This window comes from Lynx canadensis, chromosome D4 (assembly GCF_007474595.2).
Source record: "Lynx canadensis isolate LIC74 chromosome D4, mLynCan4.pri.v2, whole genome shotgun sequence".
NCBI classification, from domain to species: Eukaryota; Metazoa; Chordata; class Mammalia; order Carnivora; family Felidae; genus Lynx; species Lynx canadensis.
In genome coordinates, this window is record NC_044315.2 from 1,695,162 (window position 1) to 1,704,826 (window position 9,665).

Sequence of the window (9,665 nt, forward strand, 5' to 3'; positions counted from 1 at the left end):
GAGATGAAGCAGACAGTGCTTGGCCCTCACACAGCAGGTGTGGGACAGGGAAGACAATGGTGAAGGGGTGTGGGTGGCCCTGCCTGTGTGTGTATTGTGTGCCTGTGTCCTTACACGTGTGTGCACATGCGTGTGTCCGTGAGTGCATGTGTGTTCGTGTGTGTGCTTACATTGTGTGTGCATGTATGTTTGCGCATACTGTGTGCCTATGAATGTGTCTACAAGCGTGTGTGCACATGTGTTATGTGTGTGTGCGTGTGTGCTTCTGTTGTGTGTGCACGTGTTTGTGTGTGCAATGTGCATATGCGAGTACTTGTGTATGGGCGTCTTCACCGCCCGCTTTATCACACCAGCCCTGTGGGTTTTGGGCTCCAGAGCCCACGTTGTCTCAGACGTTTCCCCAGGGGCCTGGCTGCCATGAGCTCAAAGCCAAAGGACATGCAGTCTTTACTGGGGCTCCAGTCTGAGCTGGCTGAGACACCGAGAGCCTCTGCTACTTTTAAGAATGTTCCCATTTCACACAGGTCCTGGGGCAGTGGAGGGTGTTGAGGACAGCCTGTGAGAGCAGAGAAGCAGCGCGGGGGGGGGGGGGGGGGAGGTGGGGGGGGGGGTGCACTCAGTGGGAGGCGGCTTGGCCGGGCAGCAGTAGGAGGCACGGCCGGCCGAGCCTTACAGAAGCAGGCTGAGTGGAGTAATAACCCAAAGTGAACACTCTCGTGCATAAAACAGTGTTCCAAGAACGAACCCCAGGCACATCAGAGCCAGCCTCTGCGATGGGGCGGCGGCCACGCACAGGGGTCAGGTTAACTTGCCCCGGTAAAATGACCATTTTACGCACAAATAATCACAGTTTCTGCACGAAAGACACAAACCCGTGAACTCTGTTGAAGTGAGGCGTGAGGGTTTTCCCACCAGGCAGCGTGCAGCGGGGGATGTGATCTGCACAGTGGGGCCCGCTCCTGCTGGTTCCCTGTCTCGCAGTCCCCCCAGGAGTCCTGGCTCCAGGGAGCAGCGCCTCAGGACCTGAGAAGTGGGCACGTTTTCAGGGAAAGAGCCCCCCACATCCAAACCGTGCCCCGGGCTCCCTCTGCCCTGGAGCTGTGCATGGAGACCTCTGGGAAGTACACGGGAGACGAGGCCATTTTCTCCCCTGTGAGCCCCTGCCCTGTTCCTGGCCTGGTGGTGGGGCGGGCTGAGGAACAGCCCGGAGCTCCCGTGACCACCACGCGTTGGTGGGGGTGGTATGGGGGAGCCCCTTGTCCTGATGGACGGCCCGGTGGGGGGGAGGGGCCAGCCGACCCGTCAGGTCGGGGTCCCGGCCCCGCCTGGCCCCTGTGTCCTGCCTTCCCTCCTCCGAGAGTCCCAGACCAGGCCCTGGACGCCAGGCTCCCCCTGTCTGCCTGCGCCTGAGGGGCCGGGACGGGGGCAGAAGCAGCCCCGGAGGACAGGCCCAGCATCTGCCCAGCCGAGATCCTGCAGCCTGTAGGGCTTGCTGGGGGAGGGGAGGAGGGGGAGGGATGACTCACAGACACACTTAACACATGCGTGTATACGTAGACACCACACCCCCCGCGCGTGTACACACGACATGCATGTACCCACGACACACATATGCACACCACACACACACCACACATGTACCCGTGCATGTACACGCCATGCATCCACACGTACGTGTACCTGCAACACGCACAGACGTGTATGTACAACACCTATGCACATACAGACACAACCCCTCCACACACACACATGCATGCACACTCACATGGTGCTGGGCCTCCAGGCAGCCCCGGCCCCCCGGCAGGCCGTTCTCAGCCCTCCACGGCATGGGGCTCGGCATGTGAGGCTGGGATGCCGGGCCACAGCCACACGCTGAGCCCTGTGATTGAGCCCAGGGGCCTCTGACCCCCTGGTCCACTCAGCCGGCTCCTTCCCCTTCTGGGTGTGGAGACTGAGACCCGGGAACCGGTGACTGACCTGACCAGCACCGCCAGGCTCACAGGCCTCTCCCGGCTTCTGGTGCAAAGGGATCCCCCTTTGCTGCTGCCGGATGATTAATTTGCCGTCTTTACAGCAAAGCTCCCCTCAGCCACCTCTACCTCCGGGAAGATTTCCTCAGCGCCTCCTCCCCGCCGGCCCAGGGACCCAGAGCACCCTCTTGTTGAGGCTGGATGTGCACAGCCGGGCACTGAAGCAGAAGAGGTAGGTGTGCTCAGGTGAGTGAGTGACTCAGCGGGAGAACGGCTCAACGTCCTTCTGTTCGTTCGACGAGCTGGGGCAGTACAGTCACCCAGCCCCTCGTCCCCACCAGAGGGCTCTGGAGGACAGTCCATGCGTCTCCTCTGCTCCCCGCGGGACACACCAGGCCTCCTGTCTGTGTCAAGAGCCTCTCGCTGCCTGCAGCTGGACAGGGGACTGGAAGGAGCGGAGGGTAGCTGAACTACAGGGAAGCCTGAATCTCCACTTCCGTGTGGGACCCTGAGGCCCGGGGGTCACAAATTCTTGCTCTCACTATTGCATGGACCAGAAGGTCAGAAGTCCAGGTCAGTGGGACGCAGGCGCATCCTCTTCCCAGGGTCTCCTGGGCTGAACCGTGGTGCCGGCCAGGCTGCACCCCTTCCTGAAGCTGTTTAAGCCCCCAGCCCGTGGCATTTTGTTATAGCAGCCCGAGCGGACTAAGACGCCACCAGGTAGGATGCCCAGGACTGGTCTTAATGCCCTGTTGGGTGGCTTCTGGAAGCTTGGAAGAAATGGTGGCCGGCATCAAATGACATGCAGATGTCAGAACCGCTTTGGCTCAGTGACAGGGTCGGGATCAGGTACCTTGAGAAGCGGGGGTGCGGGAACAGCCTCTACCACGTCCTGAGAACCCTCCAGCTGACCCTGCTCCTGGGAAGGATTCAGAGGACGTTTCCTCCCTGAAGCAATAAGGATGAGGAACCGCTGTGAATCGGGCCACGCCGTGACCCTGGGCTCCCCTGCACCGAGGAGGGTCCTGGCAACAGCCGCTAGATCACTGTGCACGGAGGAGCAGAACGAGGGGGCCATGAGGGTAGGACTTGATATACACGATCCAACGAGGTCAGGAAAGCACGAGGAAAGGGACGTCAGCAAAATGGTGCACGGGAGCTCCGAACGCCTGTCCCTCTACTGAAACGTTGAGAAACAAGCAGAAACTGCCATTACTCCGGAAAACAGTCAAAGGTTTACAGCAATCAAATGAACAATGAATCAAGAAAAAGACAACTTGAAAACGGCAGGAAAGCTTTGGGGCATTTCACTTGCCCCCGGCCTACCTACCTCTCCCTGGTGCAGTGAGAGCCTTCAAGGGGCAGCAGCCCAAATTCCCAGGCTGAAACCCTGGTCCCTGGCTCCAGGGAGCAGAAGACTTTACCTGAAAATTATTGTGTGTGTCTGTTGTAACTGGTCTGGGGCCATCTGGAGGACTGACATAAGGAACCCAGCTCTGATCCCCTGACTCAGACCTCAGGCCAGAAACAGGGTGAGCACCACCCTCAGTTTTGCAAGGCAAACTAAGAGCCCACAGGTGACTCGGGCAAACACGGTGAGGACATGGAACCAACTGCCTAAGGCCCAAGAGGAAAAACTGGGAGATGCTTGATTCTTTGGGAAAATAGGATATTCAAAAGCACCCAAAATACAGAGGGACTTTGAAAGCCACACAGATACCCAGGACAAGACACTCGCTTAGAAACGACGTCAGAAGACCGTACGCTTTCAGGCTGGGTCACCTTGAGGCTCAGCCATCCTGCCCGAGTGTTGGAGGGCCCCAGCCCGGAGACGATTCGCAAAGACTGGGAGAGGTGCTTGCTTTTGTTTATTGTTTGTGCTCGTGGGTTTTCTCTCCTTTTCTTTGTGTTCCTGGCATGCAAAGAAATCTCTGTCAAAATATTAGCTGAGCGTGAGGTAAAGAAACAAGAGCTCAATTAAAGTCTTTGCAAAAATATTTTGGGAGAGCCCCTAAATAAATACACTACCAAAGCCACATCTTTCAACAATCAAAACAGCACATGCTGAGAAAGAGGAAGAATCAGATCTTCCATGTTACCACAGTATAACATTCAAATGTCCAGTTTTCAACAACAAAAAAATCACAAGGCGTACAAGAGAGAGACTTATTCAAAGGAAAAATATATTGACAAAAATTGTCCCCGAAGAAGTCCAGACACCAGACTTACCAGATGACAAAGAATTTAAACATGGACAAAGAATGAAAGAAAATCAGAAGAATAATATAAAAACAACATAAAAGTTTGAATAACGACAAAGAAACTGTAGAAAGTTCTTGAGCTGAAAAGTACAACAACTGAAATGAAAATTTCACTAAAGGGGCTTAATAGCAGATTTGAGCAGGCAAAAAATATATCAAACCTGAAGATAGGCCAATTGAAATTATTGAATCTGAAGAGCAGAGATAGAGACAAAAAATACACAGAGAAGTGAATGAAACCTAAAGAATCTGTGGAATGCATCAAGTGGGCCAACACAGGCATAATGGGAGTCTCAAAAAGAGAAAGAGAAAGGTGTAGGAAGAATACTCTGAAGAAATAAGCCAAAATTTGATAAATCTACAAATCCAAGGAGCTCAACAAACTCAAAGAAGGATAAACTCAAAGACACTTACTGAAACACATCATAATCAAACTGCTGAAAGACAAAGACAAAGACAAACTCTTGACAACAGCAAGAGAGAAGTGACCCATCACATACACGCGATCTTTGATAATAACTACAGTTGATTTCTCATCAGGAACCTTGGAAGCCAAGAGGCAATGCCATTATAACCTGTGTTCATGGATCAGAAGGATTAATATTGTTAAAATGTCCACACTGCCCAAATCCTCCTATAGATTCATTGTGGTCCTTATCAAGACTCCAATGGCATTTTTTACAGATATAAGAAAAAAAATCTTAAAATTTGTATAGAACCACAAAAGACCTCAATAGCCAAAGCAATCTTGAGAAAGAAGAACAAAGCTGGAGGAATCATACTTCCTGATTTCACACTATATTACAAAGCTATAGTGATCAAAACAGTATGGTATTGCATAAAAATAGACACATAGTCCAATGGAATAGCATTAATATCTGAGAAATAAACCCATGCATAGATGGCCAACTAATATTTGACAAGGATACCAAAAATGCTCAATGAGAAAAAGATAGTCTCTTCAATAAATGATGTTGGGAAAATTGGATATTCCCATGCAAAAGAATGAAATTGGACCCTTATCTTTCACCACTAGCAAAAATTAACTCAAAGTGGACTAAAGACTTATATATAAGAACCAAAACTGTAAAAATCCTAGAAGAAAATATGGAAAGTCATCCTAATGTTGGTCTTCAGAGTGATTGGGGGGGGGGGATATGATACCAACAGCACAAGCAACAAAAGCAAAAAAGAACAAGTGGGACTTCATCAAATTGAAATTATTCTGCACAGCAAAGAAAACCATCAACAACATGAAAAGGCTAACTATAGAATGGGAGAAAATACTTGCAAACCATGTATCTTATAAGAGGTTAATATACAAAATATATAAGGAACACATACAATTCAATAGCAAGAAAGAAAACCTGATTAAAAAATGGGCAAAGATGGGGCGCCTGGGTGGCGCAGTCGGTTAAGCGTCCGACTTCGGCCAGGTCACGATCTCGCGGTCCGTGAGTTCGAGCCCCGCGTCAGGCTCTGGGCTGATGGCTCGGAGCCTGGAGCCTGTTTCCGATTCTGTGTCTCCCTCTCTCTCTGCCCCTCCCCCGTTCATGCTCTGTCTCTCTCTGTCCCAAAAATAAATAAACGTTGAAAAAAAAATTAAAAAAAAAAAAAATGGGCAAAGACCATGAATAGACATTTTTTTCCCAAAGAAAATATACAACTGGCCAAGAGATACATAAAATGGTGCTCAATGTCACTTATCACCAAGGAAATGCAAATCAAAACTGCAACAAGATATCACCTCATACCTATTAGACTTTTATCAAAAAGACAAGACATAACAAGTATTGGTCACAGCACAGTCTCATAGTCGTGAGATCAAGCCCTATATTGAACTCCATGCTGTGCATGGAGCCTGCTTAAGATTTTGCCTCTCCCTCTGCTCTGCTCCTTCCCCCCTCAAAAAAAAAAGGGGGGGGGATATCCTGCCATTTGCAGCAACATGGGTGAAGCTTGAGGACATTATGCTAAGTGAAATAAATCATAGAAAAACAAATACCATATGATCTTACTTATATGTGGAATCTTAAAACGCTAAGCTAGATACAGAGAGTAGATTGATAGTTGCCAGGGGTGGGATGGCATGTGCTGGGGAGAATGGATGAAGGTCATCAGTGGTACAAATTTCCAGGTATATGATGAATAATTCTGGAGATCTATAGTCTGGTGACTGTAGTTAACAATACTGTAATATATACTTGAAAGTTCCTAAGAGAGTAAGTCTTAAAATTTCTCATCACCACAAAAAAAGGTAACTCTGTAAGGTAATGGAGGTGTTAAGTAACCTCATAGTGGTAATCATCTTATATGTGTATCAAATCACAAACTTACACAACGTTATGTATCAATTCTGTCTCAATAAAGCTGGAAAAAAACAGAGCTCAAAAATATATAAAAAACTTTGTCAGATTTCAAGGAAGAAATAGACAGTTCTACATTAATAGTTGGAAACTTCAAAATTCCACTTTCAATGAGAGAGAGAACATATAGACAGAAGATCAACAAATAAACGGAGGAACTGAACAATACTCTAAAGCAACTAGACCCAACAAACATATATAAAACACTCAACCCAACAACAGTAAAATACACATTTTTGTCTGGATCATTCTCTGGGATACTTCATATGTTAGACCACCAAACAAGTCTCAGTAGATTTTAAAAGATAAATACCATGCAAAGTATCTTCTTTGACCACAGTGGAATGAAACTAAAAATCAAGAACGGGTAATCTGGAAATTTCCAAAAAAATGGAAGTTAATCAACACACTCTTAACCAAGGAGTCAAGAAAAAAATAATAAAAGAAATTAGAAAACAGAGACTACTGAAAAAGAAAACACAGCATACCAATGTGAGATGCAGTGAAAGCAGTGCTAAGAGGGAAATTTATGGCTGTCAATGCTTACATTAAAAAATAAGAAAGATCTGGGGCGCCTGGGTGGCGCAGTCGGTTAAGCGTCCGACTTCAGCCAGGTCACGATCTCACGGTCCGTGAGTTCGAGCCCCGCGTCGGGCTCTGGGCTGATGGCTCAGAGCCTGGAGCCTGTTTCCGATTCTGTGTCTCCCTCTCTCTCTGCCCCTCCCCCGTTCATGCTCTGTCTCTCTCTGTCCCAAAAATAAATAAACGTTGAAAAAAAAATAGTTTAAAAAATAAATAAATAAATAAATAAATAAAAAATAAGAAAGATCACAAATCAATAAAGTTTACTCCTTAATAAACTAGAAAAAGCCAGCAAACCAAAACCAAAGTAGCAGAAAAAAGGAAATGATAAAAATTCAAAAAGACATAAATGAAATATAAAATAGACAACAAAGAAAATCAATCCAACTAAAAGTTGATTGATAGGAACTGAATTGTGTTCCCCTCCGCTCAAATTCCTATGTTACAGTGCTAACCCCCAATGTGACTGTATTTGGAGACAGGGCCTTTAGGGAGATAATTAAGGTTAAATGAGGTCATAAGGGTGGGAGCCTAATCCAATAGGCATGGTATCCTTATAAGAAGAGAACAGAAGCAAGCCCACAGAAGACAGAAAATGTGAAGAATAACCAAGAAGGCTATGTTCTACAAGCCAGGAAGAAAGCTCTCATCAGAAACTGAGTTTTCCAACACCTTGATTATTGACTTCTAGCCTCCGGAACAGAAGCAGAAATGTCCATTGTTTAAGTTACCTAGTCTGTGGTATTTTGTTATGATTGCCCAAGTAGATTAATGCATTGGTTCTTTAAAAAGATCAACAAAGGGGCGCCTGGGTGGCTCAGTGGGTTAAGCGGCCGACTTCGGCTCAGGTCATGATCTTGCGGTCCGTGAGTTCGAGCCCCGCGTCGGAGCCTGGAGCCTGTTTCGGATTCTGTGTCTCCCTCTCTCTGACCCTCCCCCATTCATGCTCTGTCTCTGTCTCAAAAATAAATAAACGTTAAAAAAATAAAAAAATAAAAATAAAAAGATCAACAAAATCAACAAACCTTTAAGTAGACTGACAAAGAAACAGAGTCAATGCATAAAAATAAAATAAAAAATGAAAGTGGGAATATTACTATCAACCCTACAAAAATAAAGATAATTACATAAGAGAATACTATGAAAATGTTGCATGAACAAGTTAGATAACTTAGACAAATTTCCAGAAACACGGAAATTATCAAAACTGACTCAAATGGAAAATTTAAACAGACCTATAGCTATTAAGGATATTAAATCAGTTAATTAAAAACTCTCCCCCCCCCGCCCAATTCATAACCACATAGCTTCACTAGTGAATTCTATGAAACATTTAAAGATTTAACACCAATTTGTATCAAATTCTTCCCAAAAAGCGGAGTGAACACTTCCTATCTTTTTCTATAAAGTCAAAATTTCCCTGACGCCAGTGCTAGATATGACATCATGAGAAAAGAAAATTATGGACTATGACCCTTATGAGTAAAGGTGTAAAAATCTTCAACAAAATACTAATGCCTTAGTCTTCTCCAGCTGCTATAACAAACTACCATAGACTGGGTGGTCTAAACAACAGATAGGTATTTTCTCACAGTTCTGGAGGCTGGAAGTCCAAGATCAGTGTGCTGGCATGTTAGGGTTCTGGTAGGAAGCTACTTCATGGCTTGCAGATAGCTACTTTCTCACTATGTGCTCACGTGGCCTTTCCTCAGTGCATGTGTATGGAGAGAGAGAGAGAAAGAGAGAGAGAACTCTTTCCCTTCCTCTTTGGTAAGGGCACTAATCGCATGATGAGGGTCCTGCCCTCAACCTCATCTAAACCCAATTACCTTCCAAAGGCCCACTTCCAAATACCATCACACTGTAGGTTAGGACTTCAGCATATGAATTTGGTGGCGGTAGGGAGGTGATGCAAACATAAAGTCCATAACAACTAGCAAGCTGAATCTAACAGAATAATTTTAAAATTATACCCCACATTATACACTAAGTAGGATTTATCCTAGGAATACATAAAATCAATCAGTATAATACATCACATTAATAGAAGAGAAAAATAAAACCACGTGATCATCTCAACTGACGCAGAAAAGACATTTGACAAAATCCAACAGTTTCATGATAAAAATATTCATAAAACTAGAAATAGAAGAGAAGTTCCTCAACCTGATATATGACATTTGTGAATAACCCACAGCTAACATCATACTCAATGGTGAAAGTCTGATCCAACCTAGGATCAAGACAAGGAAGCCCACTTTCATCATGGCTACACAACATTACACTGGAGTAACCAGAACAAATAGACAAGAAAAAGAAATAAAAAGACATTCAAGTTAGAAAGATAGATGTGAAATTATCTCTATTTGTAGATAGCATGATCCTATATAGAAAATCCCAAAGAATCCGTGAGAAAGCTACTAGAGCTAATTGAAAAACTCAGCAAAACTTGCAGGGTACAATATCAATACATAAAAGTCAGTTGT